At 38.4% G+C, this 20,882-nt stretch overlaps 1 long non-coding RNA gene across 1 annotated transcript; it reads left to right on the top strand.

Moving 5' to 3' along the window:
* Window positions 1–13,458: 13,458 nt before the first annotated feature.
* LOC145806240 (uncharacterized) lies at window positions 13,459–20,519 on the top strand. Its single transcript, XR_014349168.1, has 2 exons — window positions 13,459–13,634; window positions 20,291–20,519. It is a non-coding gene; the product is annotated as an uncharacterized LOC145806240 (long non-coding RNA).
* Window positions 20,520–20,882: the final 363 nt, after the last annotated feature.

The following is a 20,882-nucleotide window of genomic DNA, read 5'->3' as shown; positions in this document are numbered from 1 at the left end:
AAAACAACTCCGGTGGTAACAGACAAGAGGTCGGCTGGCAAGGTACACGCGGTCGGACAGGAGACTAACCGTCCAAATGATCGCGCCGAGGAATCTGACCGCGGATCAAATCATCGAAACCGGGGAAAGGTTTGTCGTAATGACCGAGATGAATACTCCCGCGATGACGTAACTGATGCCAACAGAAGGTTGAAAGCACGGACAGGCATCACCACAGTCTTTAAGATTCCAATCTATCGCATACTTAGTGAAATCCGTGATGAGGATTACGTCTGGTTTCCTGCTAAGTTAGGCGACGCACAAAAGGGTTTCAATCCGCAGTACCGCTGCACATATCATCGGAAGTGAGGACACCGGACAGAGGACTGTTTGCCTCTGAAGCAACATTTAGAGGAGTTAGTCGTAGCCAGACACTTGGATCTTTACATTGACGGGGGTGTTAAGGCCGCACATCCCACCCTGGCTGATCAGCATGGACCGGATGACTTGGAGGTGCCCCCTCAAGGAGTGGTTAATGTGATCCACGGCATAGTGGAGCCAGCCCATGTATGCAAGCTCCGAGGGATAATTAAAAAGACAGAACACATGAGGGAAGTGTTGTCGGTCCAGCCTGCAATCAAAAGGGGCAAGACCGAGGAGAAAGACGTGATTAGTTTCTCCACGAGGGACTTAGAGCGCATTCAAACGCCACACAACGACGCCCTAGTGGTCACACTCCACGTCAAAAAATTTGATGTCAAGCGCATCTTGATCAACCAGGGAAGCTCGGTCGAGATCATGTATTACGACGCATTCAAACAACTCAAACTCCGAGATACAGACTTGGCTCCGGCAACTTCTCCACTGGTTAGTTTCAACTCGCAACCGGAGTGGCCTTTGGGAAAGATAATTTTACCGGTCAAAGCCGGATCCGTGATCAAGCAAGTGGAGTTCTAGGTATTGCAGGTGCCGTCTATGTACAATCTGATCCTCAGTAGGGGATGGCTTCACGCTATGTAGGCTGTGGCATCGACCTACCACCAGGTTATGAGATTCCCCTCGGCTATGGGAGAAATTGAGGAAGTTTAGGGCGATCAAGTCATGTTGAAATAATGCTTCGTGGCAGTGAACGGGAACCGAGCTGCCAAAGGTTTCGTCCAAATGATTGAAAGACCAGAAGACCGTAGAGTCCTTGAAGATGTGGGCGCCAAGGTTGAGGACAAAGCTGTTGAGGAGTTGGTAGAAGTGCGGATTGACACTGAAAGCCTGAACAAGTTCTTCTTGCTCGACTCCAGCCTTACCGCCCAAGAAAGGACCGAGATGGTAGAATTCTTGATGGCAAATATCGAAGTCTTCGCATGGCCGCCCTATGACATGCCCGGCACCGACCCGAGCTTTATTTGTCATCACCTCAATGTTTTCCTCGATGCAAGGCCGGTCATTCAGAGAACCAGGAGATCGGCGCTGCACCACGCCGAGGTAGTCGCGGAGGAGGTAAAAAACTTGCTTGAAGCTTGGGCTATTCAGGAAGTGCACTACCCTCAGTGGATTTCAAACACGGTCGTAGTACCCAAGAAGAATGGGAAGTGGCGAGTTTGCGTCGACTACAAGACCGCCAACCGAGCATGCCCTAAAGATAGCTTTCCCCTGCCCAGAATAGACTAGTTGGTGGATCTAATGGCCAGACATAACAGGCTCAGTTTCTTGGATGCCTACCGCGGCTATCATTAGATTGCCATGCATAGCCCCGATCGTGAGATCACCTCTTTCACTACTCCACGGGGACTCTTCTGCTACCGAACCATGCCTTTTGGTTTGAAGAACGCCGGGGCAACTTTCCAAAGGATGGTGACCAAAATGTTTGCTCCTCTGCTAGGCCGGACGATGGAGGTTTATATCGATGACATGGTGGTTAAAAGCCAGCATCAAGCAGACCACTTGTCCGACCTAGCCGAGATGTTTGCTATCCTCAAACAGCACAAGCTACGCCTGAATGCGTCTAAATGTGCCTTTGGCGTGGGATCTGAAAAATTCTTGGGTTTCCTAGTCACAAACCGAGGCATCAAGGCAGACCCCGCACAGATCAGAGCCGTACAAGAATTGAAGCAGCCCAACTCGGCTAAGGACGTGCAGCATCTGGCTGGGATGGCCGCCGCGCTTAACCGATTCATAAGTCGGTCATCAGATCGCTGCCGCCCTTTCTTTCGAGCCTTGAAATCCAAGTTTTCGTGGGACGAGGAGTGTAACCGGGCTCTGGCCGAACTCAAAGAGTATTTGTCTTCTGCACTACTATTGGTAACGCCCAAGTCCGGCGAAGAACTCTACCTTTATTTGGCCGTGTCTCAGCATGCAGTTAGCGCAGTGCTTGTCCGGTCAGCAGGTATCTAACATTTACCCATCTTTTACGTGAGCAAAACCTTACTACCGGCAGAGTCGAGATAGTTGCTGCTGGAAAAACTTACCTTAGCATTGATGATGGCCTCCACGAAATTGGCACACTATTTTCACGCTCACACAATTATCGTTTTGACCGAGTTTCCCCTCAAAGCCTTGTTCGAATGGGCGGACTTCTCCGGTCGAATTCTAAAGTGGGCAGTCGAGTTGGGACAATTCGACGTTAAGTTTCAATCCCGAACGGCCATAAAAGCTCGAACATTGGCCAATTTTGTTGCCGAGTTCTTGCCCGGGATTCACCAAGTATGTTTGGTGGATCTCGCCATGGTAGTCAAGGAGGCTAACGAAGATTCCACTAAAATTGTATAGCAGGGCGGTGTTGGTGACGCGAAACTTGCGCGCCCCGCCATAAAACCTCCAGCCGGCATGTCATCGCAGCCCGGCGATGCAATGACGGACTTGGGCATAACAGACCAACCTGTTGGGTCCAATGCCGCGTCGCTAAGGGGGGAGGAAGTGGAACCGATCAGCATTGAACCTGAAGTCAAACAGCCGAGTGACGATGATCCCATCAACCTTCAAGCCTTCTAGGACCCCTCAGAATGTTGGAAGCTCTTTGTTGGCGAAATGTGGAAACTTTTTGTAGATGGAGCCTCGAACCGTAACGGTGCCGGACTAGGCATAGTCTTGGTCTCGTCAGATGGTCTGACCATTGAGCATTCTATCACCCTCGGATTTCCTGCATCAAACAATGAGGCCGAGTACGAAGCGCTACTGGCCGGACTTAAGAGGGCGCTCCAGGTGCGCGCGTCCGAGTTGATAGTCTACAGCGAGTCCCAACTGGTTGTCAACCAAGTATCTGGAGTCTACGAAGCTAAGGATGGCAGAATGACAAAGTACCAAGTTCTGGTAAGGGACCACATCAAGTGATTTCAGGCGATCAGGGTCTAACAAATTGGACGGGAAGACAACGGCCGCGCGGATGAGCTGGCCGGTCTAGCTTCTATGGTCTACCGAACCTCTCCCAATCCTCTCCTGATTGAGTTTCTTCCAAGGCCTAGTATAGAGGAACCGGAGCAGACAGAAGTACTCTGCACCGAGCTTGGCCCTTCTTGGATGGACCCTATTATCCTCTTCCTGAAAGAGCGGACACTTCCGGCCGATAAAAAGGAAGCGCATAAAGTCCGGGTGAAGTCAGAGCAGTTTTGGCTCTCTCCATCTGGCACTTTATACAAGAAGTCTTTCACCGGTCCTTATCTCAAGTGTGTACACCTAAACTGCGTGGCAGTTTTCCTGTACGAAATTCACGAAGACATATGCGGCAATCACGTAGGGGACAGATCTTTGGCCTACCGCGCTATCTCGCAGGGATATTGGTGGTCGTGCATGCAAGTGGATGCTTAGAAATATGTTCGCAAATGTGAGAAGTGCCAGAAGTTCGCCCACCAAATTCACCAACCGGCAAGAGAACTCCTTCCCCTCACAAGCCCTTAGCCTTTTGCGATGTGGGGACTAGACATAGTGGGACCACTCCCAACGGTACCAGGCAACCGGAAGTTCTTCATTGTCGCTACGGAGAAAGACGTCAACGGTACCAAGTGGGTTGAAGCTAAGCCCCTAGCAACTATCAAGGAGAAAGACGTCAAGCAGTTTTTCTGGCAGAATGTGGTAACGCAGTTTGGCATCCCCAAGATTCTGATCTTCGATAATGGCACCCAATTTGACGGCCGCTTATTCAGAGGGTTTTGTGAAGACTTGAAAATTGAATTCTACAACTCCACCCAGGCTTACCCGCAGTCCAACGGCCAAGCCGAAGCATCATATAAGACCATTCTTGATGGGTTGAAGAAAAGACTTGAGAAGGTCAAAGGAAAATGGGCCGAGGAACTACCAAGTGTCCTCTGGCCATACCTGACGACCCCGAGGCGATCTACCGGGGATACTCCTTTTGCCCTGGCGTACGGCATGGAGGCGGTCATCCCATTGGAAATTGGCATGCTGACCATCCGCAGTGAAAATTTTGAGCCCGAGCTGAATTCTGAAGCAGTCGCCTTGGAATTGGACCTTGCTGAAGAGCGCCGTGAAAAAGTTTTGATTCATGTGGCTACATACCAACAAGAATTGTCCAAGAAGTACAACAAAACCATGCACCCCAGACCGTTTAAAGTTGGCGACTAGGTTTTAAGAAAGGTCATGGGCAACACCTTGGTGCCAGACGAAGGCAAGCTAGGGGCAAACAGGACCCTATAGAATAACCGGTCTGGCGGGCAAAAGGGCATACCACTTGGAAGATTTGGACGGCAAAGGCATACCCCGGCCATGGAATGCAGCCAACCTCAAACTGTACTATTTTTAGTTTTCATAGTTTTTATGTTATTCTTTTGAGCAATGACTTGTTTGCCTTACATTTCAGAATGTAATACTCTTTTTTTCAATATAGTAGAAGTGACTTACCTTTGTTGAAGCAATCTGTTGTTTTCGATGCTTATTTCGTGATTTTAACCGAGATGTTTTATTCCGGTTGATTGAGTTGATGACCTGCTCAACTTTGATAATGAAACCGAGATGTTTTACTCCGGTTGGTTGAGTTGATTTACTCAACTTTTAGATTCTAACCGAGATGTTCTAGTCCAGTTGGTTGAGTTGATGATGTACTCAACTTTTAGATTCCAACCGAGATGTTTTATTCCGGTTGATTGAGTTGATGACTTGCTCAACTTTGATATTGAAACCGAGATGTTTTACTCCGATTGGTTGAGTTGATTTACTCAACTTTTAGATTCCAACCGAGATGTTTTACTCCGGTTGAATAAGTTGATGTTTTACTCAACTTTGTGATTGCAACCGAGATGTTTTACTCGGTTGCATAAGTTGGTAATTTGGTCAAGGGCGAGTTGATGGTTTGTCTAGCCGAGGTCGTTTGCCCGGCTGAAGTTGTTTAGCTTAAACACAGTGCAAACACTTGACGAAAATAGAATTTTTCATTGATGAGGAATAGCATTACAAAAGGTGGGCACTAGCCCGGTTACATTTTCAAACGAAAAAGAAAGAAGACAAAGAAAACTAAACTAAGGGGGAAAGGTCTGTGAATTCATTCCCAGTCGTGGTTGCCTCCAGGTCGACCGTGGTTGTGGTCTCCTGGACACCGGTCTGCTTCTGGCCAGCCTGCTTTGGGCGGTTGTCACCCTCGGCATTTTCCTCGGCGTCTTCCGCTTCTTCTTCCTCGGCGTCTTCCACTTCTTCTTCCTCGGCCTTAGCCTGCAATGCGCTGAAGATGTCATTGGCATATGACACAAGGTACGTCGGCAGGAAGGCAGTTGGGGGAGAGGCAAACACGTCGGTCCCAGATCCTTGGCCGAGTTATTCACAAGCAACCTTCCAGCCCGCCTTGAAGAAGATGTCTTGGGTGGCATGGACTTGTTTTGTGTAGCTCTCCTCGGCCTCCTTGAAATCGGTGTTGTTGGTGTCCTCTAGCTCCTTCTTCCTTGACAGCTTCAACACCTCCAGCTCGGTCCGAATGGCATCCCTTTCTTGCTCGGCGACACCAAGTTGGCCGAGCAACCTGGAGTTGTCAGAATTTGCTATCTCCAACGAAGCCTTGGATCGTCCGAGCTCGGTTTGAAGGTGTTCAACCTGGCTGGCAGCGTTGGTTGCCTTCTGCCATAGTCGGTGGATCTTCTTCATCACCAAGTGTTGTTTCTGGATGGCCTGCAAGAAGAAAAATTTATCAGAGGAAGGAAACCAAGCAAACACTTGGAAAAATTTGGACAAAGTACGCAAAGTTCTTACCCGGGTCTTGGACTTGACCGAGGACTTCACTAGCCGGGTGTCCGGTACGTGGTCGCTGTCGACCACGTCGCTCGGTAGCAGCAAGGCTTTGGTTAGGTCAAAGGCGAGTAGATGCTCCTTATCACCTTTGACCGAGGCAGTCGCCGCGATCTCCTTACCCCGGTGCTTGAGCTGTGGCTTCCATGGTAGTGTTGGGTCAGTTGTCACCGCTGGTTGCTCGGTGTTCAACTCCGCAACTAGCTCGGCAGAGGGGTCAGTTCGTGGCCTTTTTCCAGCCCGGCGGCTTTCTTTGCTTGTCTGCCCGGCAACAGGAGATGCCAGTGCAACTACGGTCCCGCTCGATTGACCGGCAGCCGTTGTGCGGGGTGGTATGATCGGTAGCATGGTGGAAGTAGCAGTGATGAGGTTTTTGATGAGATTTCTTTTGGCCATCTCTTCTGCCTCGGTCAACCGAATAAGTGGCACGTCCGGCAATATGGGATCGGGAGGGGGAGATGGTGCACGGAGGAAGTCTGTGACCTTACTCCGGCGTGGAGCTGAGTACCTGTAGGTTGGCACGTAACCGAGGAGTTCGTGGCAATCCTGGTTGCGGTAGCGAAGCACGGTTCTGATGGTTGCTTCGTTGGGATAATGGTAGTTGGCTTGCAAAGCTTCGATCGTTGCAAAGAGGAAAGGAACAAACCACATTAGTACAAAATGGTTAAGGAAAGTAATCTAACCGAGCAGTTAGCGCGGCTTACATGTTTCACCGAAGTTTTTGCTTATATACCAGCCCGGCACGTCGGCCGTTTCGTAATTACCAGACATCCAGAAAAAGTCGTCATCATGTAAGTCCTTGTCTGGGGTACTGGTCACTATTTTCTCCTTGCCCGGTCTGATCTTTAAGTAGTAGGCAAGCCCATCGCCTGTATGCCCGAGGGTATATTGGCGAAGTATCTCAGCCATTCCTAAGTTGGTGCCTAGCCAGTTGTTTAGCTCGGCGATTCCGTTTATTATGCGGTAGGTGTTGGTTGAGACCTGGTTTGAAGCTAGCCCGGTGCGCCGCAAGAATTCACAAATCAACGGGTTAACCGGGAAGCGGAGGTCACCTTCTATGATGGAAAGCACGGTGAAGGGGCATTGGTCTAATCTGCCCCCACGGGGTCGTGTCCTCGACACCGAGCTCTAGGTGAACGTCGTCCGGGATACCATATTCTTCTCAGAACGCGGCTAAAGCGACCAACGTGTCGACCAGGAAGCGGTAGCGCCCCATGTGTGGCCGGCTGGTTTTAGCGTGGCTGAGGTGGTTTGGCACAAACTCTGGTCTGGTGGCTGCTCGGTCTTTGAAAGCCTCGGTGTTGGTACGTTGTCCCCTTGGACTCTGCAGGAAAAGGAGGGTAAGTGTAAGTGGGAGTGCGGTCGCACAAAACGAGCTTGACTTTAGCTCGGTCAGATGGAGTGCCAGACCACCTCGCTCACCAGGATAAATCCAGAAGCTCGGCCGTTCAAGCGAACCAGATGTTAGCCCGGTCGAGCGATCAAGCCCTCTGCCTACCTCGGTTCGTACAGAAGTTTTTGCAAACTCGCAATTTGCTTGGTTTGGATATTTTTTGGGATCAAAAGAAGACTTGGAGCCTGGTCCGCTCCAGATCTTCATGCGTTCATCATTTAGGCTGAAGAACAGCAAAGGGAACAGGGGTAAAGGTGGGTTTTGGGGAGCTATACCCTAAAATTTATGGTTTTGGTGCCTTAAAACGCGAAATGCCAAAGGGAAAAGCTATTGAGAGATTTGAAGAGCTTACCAGTAAAGAGGCAAGAGCTGGTTCCTCGAACACGAACACGGATGTAACAACCCTCATACTGTTTACTGATTAATGACTGATCGATTACCGATAATCACCGATTACTGTTAAACGGAACTGACAATGACTGATAATGACTGATAACTGACTGAGAACTGAACTGATTAAAGTACTGAACTGACTGGCCAAAATTGAAACTGAATTGAATGAATACATCTGTTTGAATTGCATTTTATCTGTTGACTGTTTGTTTGATCTGTTCGTGTTTTATGTTTAAACTATTAATTGAAGGCCTTATCGGCGGCCGAATTGGAAAAGGGTTAGTGTATTATGATCGTCATATTTAATATGATTTTATGGTATAAGTATCTGAAAACTGATTAGGTATGATTAAATTAGATTAAATCTTGATCAATTGCAGAGTTGGCCTTATTTACCGAACTACCCCTAGTGGACCACTATCTCACACACACACTTGAGCCTTTGCATACATTGGATCAAACATTTCTTTAGCCTATTTGTGAGACCCTTAGCCGACCTTAGAGAGAGAGAGAGACTTGAGGAGTTGAGTTCATCTTGAATTGCTTGAAGAATTGCTTAGAATTTGAAGAGAATTGAAGTGTAGATTGTTAATTTGAGCTCCTAGTCTTCTAATTCAAGACCTAAGGTAGAGTAATTACCCTCTTGTTTATGAATTGAGCTTGTTCTTGCATGATTCATGTCAAATTGAGGAGCTAAGTCTTGTTGTAGTTCATACATGTTGAAATAGAACATAATTCATGCATGCATGTTTGAATTGTTGGATTTTGAGTTGAATTCATGGCAAATTGTCACATGCAAGTCCATAATTTTGTAATGGTCCATGTTTTCATCTTGCTTGTGCATCAATTGGCTCACCAGAGCATGTTTTGAAGCTTGAAAGTTATTTAAAGATCTTGCATGTCATGTTTGAAGATTGTTCTTGAAAATGATTTGAAAATTGGGTTTGAATTAAACACCCTTGGGCTTTGATTTCTCAAAATTGAGCTTTGAACCATGTTATACTATGTGTTTATAAATGTTTTCCAGAAAATGGGCCCAAGAGGATCGGTTTTGATGCATTTGAGTGTGAGTTGGAGCTTGGAGGTGCAATCTGGGATTCCCAGATTTTGCACTTACGCTCGAGCGGGGAAAGTGGCGCTCGAGCGTGGAATCCGAGCATCCAGCATCTCTCTGCACTGTTCTGCAGTCCGCTCGAGCGGAGGATTGGGCGATCGAGCGGAGTCCGGTCTCAAGCTCGAGCGGGCATCGAGCGGAGATTTCACCCATCCAGTACTTTTACAGTACGCTCGAGCGTGTACCTTTGTTGCATTACCGCTCGAGCGGGGAAAACTAAGCTCGAGCGGAACTCTGTTTTTCTGAAAATGCTTTTAAATGTGCATCTTTGCATCCTCATCTCATTCTAGGCATTCTTAGGCCTAGTTGTAGACATCTTGTTGAGGATATAGATGTAGAACACACCGAGGCATTAGGGGTTAAGTTATTATCTTTCCCAGCTGTATGGCTTAGTGTGTTCAATCTGTTAACTGTGTAGGGTTGGCGACTGGGGAGGCACGCTCTAGCATACTGTAGCCCGAACTCTGTGAGTAACGAATGTGTAAAGATATGTTCACAAATGATTATTTTCTGAACAACTGAATTGTACTGTTTTCTGAACTGATTACTGTTAACTGAATGAATGTATGTCCTATATTCTGAACTGTATTGTGGCATCCTTGGCACCTACTGCTTACTGTTACTGTGACAGAATTCTCTGTCGGTTCCCTCGTGGAGCCACTACTGTTTACTGACTGATGGCCATCATTATTGTTCGGTCTTTTAAGACCTACTGTTACTGTTATGCTAATGGATGTACCACATATGACTGTTTACTGTACTGAGCAACTGAAATACTGATTGAAATGAACTGTTTTCATTACTGTAAGGACATTCATTCTAAACCCCTTTACGCTTTATGTTATTCACTGGGCTTTAGCTCACTGCTCATATATATATGTAGGTGTACAGGCACCAGACTGCGGCTAGGAGCGCCAGGGTTACTCCAGTTTTGTCAAGCCAGCCTTTGTGCCTCACTGCGAGGTTCCGAGCCTAACGTGTTAGGGCTTAGGGGTGTTTTACATTTCCCCTTTCTGTACTGTTCCACTGTTTTGTCTAGACTGAATGTTTACCGTACTGTTATCTAGGGTTGAGTCCCTAGTCTGAATGATTGTAAATATTGTGCATACCGTTCTGTACTGTTACGTATAAATGTATGAAAAATCTTTTCATATAGACTGTCGCAGCTCATTAGGCATTGTTTATTTACTGTTTTGGCTTCCGCCAGGCCCTATACTTTGTTTTACTGTGTTACTGTTCAGTAGGCCTTCGGTAATCTCGGATTACTGGCCGGTTACGGTGCTAAACCCATATGAAACGACGTCGTTTTGGTGAGGTTTAATTTCCACCGTTGAATGAATCACTCTAGAGATCACTTGAGGGTTTTCACTTCAGAGGATCCTAACGCATGTTCAACAACCTTATCAAACAAGATTGAGATGTTCAGCAACCTTGGGTGGAGCGTATTTTCCTCTGTATAATAAGGTCTACAGCTCAGAAGAAAAAAAAAACCATCGGAAAATTATTTAAAATTTATAATCAAATTTAAAGATTGATTCATGCCATCATCGTTTTGGGAATTTGGTTATTTTAATTAATTTTTTAATTTTTTAAAAAAAAGATGTATAAAAAAATAGAGAGAATGATGTGATAACTTGGTTTGGGTTTTTGACTATTTTAACCAAAAAGTCACTACCCAATCCCTAAATATGAGAGAGCGTTTGAATTTGGTGGGTTCATTTTGAAACCGATCCCAATGATCCAACCTGTTCACATTTTAGGATTCATTTACTAGAATATATTCTTCAAAAAAATCAAGATGATTAGATATCGATAACTATATGTTTAAATAGCATTTGTATTATAAAAATAGATAGATATTTTTAAAATTGTATCTGTCGTTCATTTTTTTTTGAAAACAAATATAATTCAAATATATAGTTATCAATATCTGATCATATTAATCTTTTACATAAATATTCTACCTAATAAATTTTAAAAGGTAAATGATTTGAATCGCTGAGGTTGGCACAAAATGAATTCACAAAATTCAAATACTCTCTCAAATTATGTACCTTAGATTTGCATTCTAGGCAATTTTTGATTTCCCTTTTCTTTCGGGTACGATATACAAGCAAGAAAATGAAATTTTATATTATTATTTTATATAGAAATATGTGGCTTTGATCCGAATCTATCATTTTAAACACCACATTATTTTTGTGAAATTATATATTTTCCTTCTGTCTTATAACTTCTAAACAGTCATATTAATAAAAATAAGTGGAGCTAATTTGTACATGCAGTCATTGCAGGAATTTTTGGCATTAGCGACGTTTAAAAAATGCCACTATAAGCCTTAAAAACGCTGTTAAGAAAAATGATCCGGACCCCCTTTCCCCCCACCCCCTTTAACCCCCTCTCTTTCTGATTGGTTATTTTTTTTTTATTTTTTTTTTCAATCACCACCCCCCATGTGTATGTGGGGGTGGTGAGTGGAGGGGGTCTCAATCACATCCCCGCCGTTAAAGGCTAAAGTGGCGTTTATAACAAGGGTTGGCCTAGTGGTGTAGGCTTGGGACTTAGGAGTTTGCTCATCTCTAGGTCTCAAGTTCAAAACCTCTTAGGTGCTATCAATCCTTGTGTTGGGCCAGTCCATACGGAGTTTTGCTCTGGCTTTAAATGGGCTCTCTGCTAGTGGACGGTGGGATTGGTCTCCCAGGGATTAGTCGAGGTGCGCGTACGCTGGCTCGGACACCCTGAGTTATCAAAAAAAAAAAGCGGCGTTTATAACTTTCGTCGCAGATACGACCGCTGTCTTAGCTATATGACGTTTATTAAACGTCACTAAGGACTTTAGCCAGCGTTTTTTAAAACGCTGTAAATTCTCATACATCCGTTATGTGAAAACCATCACAGTTAAACGTGACATTTAGTGACGTTTTTCAAAACGCCATCTTTTCTCCTCTTTTTAAAAAAGCACTATATGACAACATTTAGTGACGTTTTTTCAAAAATGCCATCTTTTCTCCTTATTATTTTTTAAAAAAACACCATTGCTATTTATAGAAAGAAAAAATATAAATAACTTTCATTTCTGCAAAATAATGCTTCTAAAAAAAAAAACAAAAAAATCAACAAAATAAGGATTCAATTGTCAAATTGCACTATTAGCTAAATAAGATCAAATCTTAAGGTTAGGCTTAGTTTCTCTATTTTTTTATTTCTTTTTATGATTGATTCCAAAGTCTTTTTGTAGGAACATTGGCCAGCTTGTTCCTTGAAATAAGCATTGTCCCATGAATGAGTTATCTAATATTTTGATGGTTTTATTAACATTTTTTTACGGTATGGTTTGTGGTTAAATATAAACAGGTAGAAAATGTTACAATGTTCTTCTATTGTTTGTTAAATGTAAAATTGTAGCCATCTGGAAGAGGGATTAAACTTGTTTGGTTTATTTTTGTTTCTGTGCTTCTGTATAAAAGTAAAATAAATAAATAAATAAACAAAAAGTTAGCAAATTATAATTATTGCCAATAATAAAGTTAGCAAAAGGTTAGCACATCAATTGCAATCCAGGTTTAAAACTATAATGACCCTTTTTTTTTTTTTAAATAGACAGTGCATAATTTAATTGAACAAATTTTCAGATTTGACTATTGTGTAAATTACGTGCGAAAACAGTTTGGTTTTGTATTTTTTTAAAATAGTTCTCGATATCAGAAAATTATGAAATTTTTATATGTTGTTCACATACGAGTCTAGCACGTTGGGTAAAAATTTCAAAATTAAATGATGAGTATTTATTTTATGAAAATTCACGGACTGATTGGTGTTCAGTTTAATTTAGAGCAGATTTTTGTTATTTAATTTTGAATGTTTAGATCATGATTTGGATAAATTTGTTAGGTCTATTTTGGTATATAATTGGACCATGTTTGGCTTCTAGGTGGGACCCATGACTTAGATTTAATTTAATTTGAGTTTGTTTAGTGACTCATGTTTAACTATTTGGTCCTTTTTAATTATGTGATTGGTAGTAACCACCTTGAGAGTTGTTATTATTTATTATATAGAATTATTATAAATATTTGATAGTTGATTTTATGGTGTGTACCATATGGTGAAAAATCATATATTTTTGTAGTGAATAAAATGAGTATATATTTTGTGGTGTACAAAAATATTATATTTTGTGGTGAGAAAAATTATATCATTTTATAATTTATATTGTAAAATTGGAAAATATTATTTAAAAAAATTATATTTTGGGAAAACTAATTTTTTTCTTTTGAAAAGCCAAACCCACATAGGCCCACACCTCTCTCCTTTTCCCCTCCTTTTTGTTTTTCTCTTTGTTGTACAGAGAGCTCGACTCTCTCATTTTCTCTCCCAGCGCGTATCTCTCCCTCTTTCTTTCTTTATTCTTCATTATTGCTCAATTTTTAAGCTTCAAATGGGAGTTCTTAGAGTAAGATTTTGCAAAAACTTTGTAAATGAAAGTTGGAAAGCTCGTCGTGATCTTTGCAATGGTAGTCTCGAGTTCACGATCGGGTAAGATTTGTCTTCCAGATCTACTCTTCTTCATTATTTGATGTAGGGACTTTCTTCATATTTTTAGATTAAAGTTATGTTAGGGTTATTTTGAGAAAATATATCATTATAAGAGGTATTACATATATATATATATATATATATTCAGATTTTTGTTTGGTAATTTTTGAAAGAAAAATTATGTTGAAATGTTAAGAATGTTGGTATTTTGAGATTGATTTGGGAAAATTATTTTGTGTTGATAATTTTGCAAAGAAATTCAATAGTTGTATGGATTGTCTCTACATCATATTATGATTAGATGATTTATTTTCAGAAATATAAAGCTGAATTTTTTTATCTTTGATTTAGAATTTATTTTTGAAAAAAATAATTTAATGTTGAAGAATATGGAGTAAATGCTTAAGTAGGAATTATAGAGTTGTTTTGGAATTAAAAACTCTAAAAGTGTTATATTCATGATATTTTATAAAAGGTAATATGTTGATGATGATTAAGTTGTGTTCATTTTTATGAAAATAAAAATGTGAAATGTGGACTTTCAAACTCATAACCTTGAAAATATTACTATTTGGCATATTTCATAATTTTTGATGTAAATATCATGTTGGTTAAGTAATTTTAGAAAAAGTTGTGAGATTGTTATTAGTAGAGAATTTGGTAAAAATATTACCTCTTTAAATAACTTGGCATGAAAAATGGTTTTGTTGAAATATAGTTATATTTGAGGCATGAGGCATGCGAAGTTAGGTTTGATATTATTAATTTAAAAATATTTTAATATAACAAACTTACTAATTTAGTGGATTAAATTAGTTTTGGTTAAAAGGTTATGTCTGTTATGGTTAAAAGTGTGTTATTAAGATTATACCATAACTTTTGACATAGTAGGATGTAAATGATAATATTTAATAAGTATGGATTTCCTTTGAGTTATATATATGTTTTTGCAAGATTTAGATGATTTTTGAAATCATCCATTGATTTGTTTTGAAAATTGATTGTTGATTCAAGAAGATAAGAGATTTTTTCTGAAAGTGAGTTTACTTTCTTGTGCCTTTTAAAATCGAAATTAAGGGTTTTGAACTATGAGGATTGAAGAGAAATGTTTTTGGTGACTTTCTTTCAATAAATAAAGATGAGTGGTTTTGGTGAGAAAACCTAGAAATTGGAAATTTTTAAGAAAGATGTTGACAATCTTTGAAGATGTTATATTTATTTTGTGTGTCAAAATAAATGATGTTTGAAAAATTATTTATTTGTTTACATATAAATGATGGTTTTCATGGAATATGAGATTTGTTGAAATTTTAGAAACTATTGTTCAAAATGTTGATATAGTCTTGAAGTGACTAAATGGTTGAGATTACTCTAAGTATGAGAATTATGTTGTCCCATGGATGAATTGAAATAAAAGTATTTCTATTAATCTTGAGAAATTATATTGAAATAAGAAATGAGAATTTTGATCACAATGGAAATATTGTGTGGAAGTATTGAAAGTGGAAGAAATATTGTATTGTATTATTAATCATTGCATTGACATATCAATTCATTTGATAATGATGAACTTTAAAATTTGATTTGAAAACTTTGCATTGAGAAAGGAATGTCGGGAAACAAGTTTTCATAAAATGATTTTGGGGTAAATACGGTGGTAAGTCTTGAAAGGTGGTGTAGATGAATTTGATTAAGTTGGCCTATGTGTCTTTGGTGAAAGACCAGAAAACCGCGCGGATAGGTGTCACGCCTTCCAGTTAATACTAGTAAAAATGACAGATTACAGGTGTCGAGCCTTCCAATTAATACTGGCAAAAATGACAATTTGGTAGTACTTGTATAGTCTACTTGCAAACACCAGCCTAAGGATTACTTGTGTAACAACCCGAAAATTTAAGTTGTCCCTTAAATTTTATTATAAATAAGAAAAATCCTAAATGTTTAATTAAATATTTTGTAAAAGTAAAATAAAATATTAAATGTTATAGATATATGAGAAGTGTAATTGAATTAGGAATTATATATTAAAAAAAAGGAAAAAAAGATAAAAAGAAGAGGTGTATAATTAGTTTAAGATTTGGGACAAAGTAAAATTCAACTTAAAGTGAAGGATTTTAGATAAACATAAAAGATAAGTACGAATTGATGACTTAACGACTAATGAATAGGGATTAGACACGTGGCAGCCGCGTGGCTTGGTGCCCATAGTTGCCTTTCTATATAAGAGGGAATGTGCTCAGGATGTACTGAAGATCAAGAAGGAAAACAAATAAAGAAAGGGAAAAAAATACTGGAAGTCAAGAAGGTTTTTGATAGTGGAAAGAAAGTGTGAGATATTAATTTTAAGGTAAGTTATATTATACCTTGAGTCACCATAATATATTTTACGTATGTTTTGACTTATCATAATTTATTTTATACAAGTTATGTTTTATAAACTATTATAGATTATATTAATATTTCAATTACGTGGATTAATTTCTGAACTCTTTTTGTTAAAATGAAACCCATGGATATGTTTGTTTAAATTTTAAAAAATATTAGACTATGACCTTATAAACAATTATGTTTTGTAAGTACCACCACGAGAGTCCCATGCCTTGGGGGACTTAAATAACCATTGGCCTTTGTTTGGCCACTTTGTGGCCCTCTGTTGTCATGGATCTGTTGACTTCTATTCTGTGCAGAGCAAAGTGCTGCGTGGAGATAAGTGCTACACTATTGTGGGAGCCACCTCTATAATTCGTACGAGTCACCTCTCGAATCCGTATCTTTATTCTGACTGTCACTCCTATGACCTCTGTTTCGTTCTGTTCGGTACCATGGTTATGGTTATTTATTTACATAATCTTAGTTTTGCTACTTAAATGATTATTCGTTCAGACCAAGTGATCTTAAATATTTTAGTTACATAACTATCCATGGTTATTTTGTGTCCTTTATACTCTTGGCATAATATTTTTCATTCTCTCATGTGCTTATAGCTGCTTACCAATTTTCAAGAAATAATGCAATTCAGAAATAGCTTTTGGAAAGCCTTAGATGCGGGGCTACGGAATAGACACACACAACACTTTTATGATATTTTATATGTAAATATCGGCCTTTTTGGTCAATAAATTTTGTAATAAAAATAGAAGCTCCGATGATTATTTTGGTACTCTCACTTAAATATTATTTCCGCTCGCGTTTATTAATTTGTTCAAGAATTGGACGGAGGTAACTTCAGTTATTGGCCATCACGATGCTAACCTCTTGGGTACGGGGAGCGGGTTGTGACAAGTGGTATTAGAGCAATGGTTTATAAAAAATAAATAAATAAATAAAATCATCATTGGAGCATAGGACACGCACACATTTAAGAAGTAGGATAGCGGGCAATTAGTACCTAAATATTATATTTGTTAGTCGATTTAATTATATTATAATTTTGTATGATTTTAATTATATTATAATTATATATATATAAATTAATTAATTAATTTTTTTTGGGTGCATAATTTGTGAAGGATATTAGATATTATTTATATTTGTTATAGCAAAAGAATGAAAAGAAATAGAGGGTGTCGGGCTCAAGCACTAACCAAAATTATAATATAATTAAATACATATAATTTTCAGCTCAGTATTCAAAAAAAAAAAAAAATCATTTCGACTATTTACAAATGGGTTCAAATTCTAAAGATACTAATTTTGAAACTATTTTCTATCAATGGAAGATTCACGGATAAAAGGAATGGAAGTTTATCTCAAATTTCTTCAACTCTTACATATGATTTTGTCATTATATTTTCAGTCGCTTGTTTAATTGTGTTCTTATTTTATTTTTTTTATTTTCAGAAACAAAACTAATGAAAAGTTTTTAAAGTTACCGATTGTTTCTCATTTTGGCCCAAAAAAAAAAAACGTTTTGACAAATAAACAGTGAGTTGTTTTTGGTAAAAAAAAAATTTGAGGTAATATTTTATATCAGATTAATCAGCAAATATATATTTATCAGAGTGCACAACGGATAACTCACACATATGACAAATTTGGAGGACGACATTTTTAAAAGGAGAGAAGATTGTAACAACCCAAAAATTTAAATTGTCCCTTAAATTTTATTATAAGTGAGAAAAATCCTAAATGTTTAATTAAATATTCTGTAAAAGTAAAATAAAATATTAAATGTTATAGATATAAGAGAAGTGTAATTAAATTAGGAATTATGGATTTAAAAAAAAAAGAAAAAAAAAGATAAAAAGAAGAGGTGTATAATTAGTTTAAGATTTGGGCCAAAGTAAAATTCAACTTAAAGTGAAGCATTTTAGATAAACATAAAAGATAAGTATGAATTGATGACTTAATTGCTAATGAATAGGGATTAGACGCGTGGCAGCCGCGTGGCTTGGTGCACATGGTTGCCTTTCTATATAAGGGCGAATATGCTTAGGATGTACTGAAGATCAAGAAGGAAAACAAATAAAGAAAAGAAAAAAAATACTAGAAGTCAAGAAGGTTTTTGATAGTGGAAAGAATGAGTGATGTAATAATTTTAAGGTGAGTTATATTATACCTTGAATCACCATAATATATTTCATGTATGTTTTTAGTTACCATAATTCATTTAATACAAATTATATTTTATAACTTATATTTATATTTTAATTACGTTGATTATTTTTTGAACTCTACTTGCTTAAAATAAAACACATGGATATGTTTGTTTAAATTTTAAAGAATATTTGACTATGACCTTATAAATAATTATGTTTTGTAAGTACTACCACGGGAGTCCCACGTCTTGGGAGACTTAAATAACCATCGGTCTCTGTTTGGTCACTTTATGGCCTTCTGTTGTCATGGATTTATTGACCTCTGTTCTGTGCGGAGCAAAGTGCTGTGTGAAGATAAGTGTTACACTATTGTGGGAGCCACCTCTATAATCCGTACGAGTCACCTCTTGAATCCGTATCTCTGTTTTGACTGTCACTCCCGTGACCTCTTTTCCGTTCTGTTCGGTACCGTGATTATGGTTATTTATTTACATAATCTTAGTTTTGCCACTTAAATGATTATTCGTTCAGACCAAGTGATCTTAAGTATTTTAGTTACATAACTATCCATGGTTATTTTGTATCCCTTATATTCTTAGCATAATATTTCTCACTCTGTTATTTGCTTATAGTTGTTTATCAATTTTCAGGAAACAATGCAATTCAGAAATAGCTTTTGGAAAGTCTTAGATGCGGGTCTGCGGAATAGACACACACAGCACTTTTATGATATTTTATATGTAAATATCGGCATTTTCAGTCAATAAATTTTGTTATAAAAATAGAAACTGCAATGATTATTTTGGTACCCTCACTTAAATATTATTTCTGCTCACGTTTATTAGAATTGGCCAGAGGTAACTTTAGTTACTGGCCATCACTGTGACACCCTAAATGTTTAATTAAATACTACATAAATATTTATAGTTATATATAATTATGATTGCATGTGATGATAAATTATTAAATAAATAAATATATAAATCTAAATTGGCGTTGAATTATCAAATATGAGATTAATTAGGAATTATTATTTAAGGCTAAATTAACACAAATATAAAATTTATAATACAAATTAGAGTTAAAGATAGTAAATAAATAATAACTTAACACCAAAACAAATAAAGAAATGAATAAAAAGAAAAGGAAATGAAAAAAAAAAAATTAAGACACAAGTTGCCCAGCAGGGTTGTCAACCTCGGCCCAAAAAGAATAAATAAGAAAAGCCTAAGCCAATATTGGCCCAAGCTAAACAAAAGCCCAAGTATATATAGATATATATTGGAGAGATTTAGACTTATCCAAATCTGTGGATTGATTCACAATTAAGGCACAAATCTTCTAGCATCATAATGCCTCCATAGGGAGAGGCTACGTGTCATACATCACTGGGCTCAGAAAACAGTATATAAAGGGACTAAGAGTGTTGTGATTAAGAGAAAAACAGAAGGAAAAAAAAAAAACAAAAGGAAAGGGTGGGAAACCGAGAGAAGTATATAAGTTGAGAGTAAGGAAAGGAAGTTCTAATAGTAAAGTAAAGCTAAGGGTTATAATTAAGGTGAGTTATATTACACCTTGATTTACCATTATATGTTTTATGAATGTTTTGAATTACCATAACTTATTTTATATAAGTTATATTTATTAAGTTATATAAATAAAAGTTATGTTTATAAACATTTCAGTTACGTGGATTACTTTCTAAACTCTATTTACTTAAAAGGAAATCCATGGATATGTTTGTTTAAATTTTAGTATATATTTGACTATAACCTTCTAAACAATTATGTTTTGTAAGTATCACCAAGGGAGTCCCACGCCTTGGGGAACTTAAATAGCCACTGGCCTCTGTTTGACCATTTTGTGGTCCTCTGTTTGTCATGGATACATTGACCTCTGTTCTGGCTGTCACTTCTGTAACTTCTGTTCTGTTCTGTTTTATACCGTGGTTATGATTATTTATTTACATGATTTTCTGTATTTTGCCACCTTAAATAAATTGTCATTTTAAATTAAAATATGAAAATGTTTTAGCCTAACTAATTATCCATGGTTGTTTTACACTCTTGGCATAATATTTCTCACTCTGCTGTGTGCTTATAGTTGTTACCCTTTCAGGTGACGAGATGTAAGGGAAATCCATAACCCCACGAAATGGAACCTGCTCATGGACTGTTGTTAAACCACTATTTTATCTTTCTTTTTTTATATTTTTGCTTCCTTTTGTCTCTATTCGAGGCTGGTCACTGAATAATAAAATAATGAAAGCCCTAGAAATGTATTTCTTTTTTTTAAAGTAAAATGTAGTAAAATTTCTGTTTAATTATTTTTATTTTCGCTTGCGCAACTTAATTTGCTACGAATAAGAATAAGTTAGTAAGTCACGATTCCAACTCTAAGCCCCTGGGGTTGGGTCGTGACAATCACGATGCTTAACCCTTGGGTATGGGAAGCGGGTCATGACAAGTGGTATCAGAGCAATGATTTATAAAAAAAAAATAAGTAAATAAATAAAAAAAAATATCATTGTAGCACAGGACACACGCACATTTAATAACTAAGATAGCGGGTAATTAGTATCTAAATATTATATTTTGTTAGTCGATTTAATTATATTATAATTTTATATGATTTTATATATATATATATATATATAAATTTATTTTGTTATTTTTTTTTTGGTGCATAATTTGTGAAGGATATTAGACGT

Source organism: Camellia sinensis, chromosome 13 (assembly GCF_055761805.1).
Source record: "Camellia sinensis isolate YWXY chromosome 13, ASM5576180v1, whole genome shotgun sequence".
Classification (NCBI taxonomy): Eukaryota; Viridiplantae; Streptophyta; class Magnoliopsida; order Ericales; family Theaceae; genus Camellia; species Camellia sinensis.
This window is presented reverse-complemented; position numbering and strand designations above follow the sequence as displayed.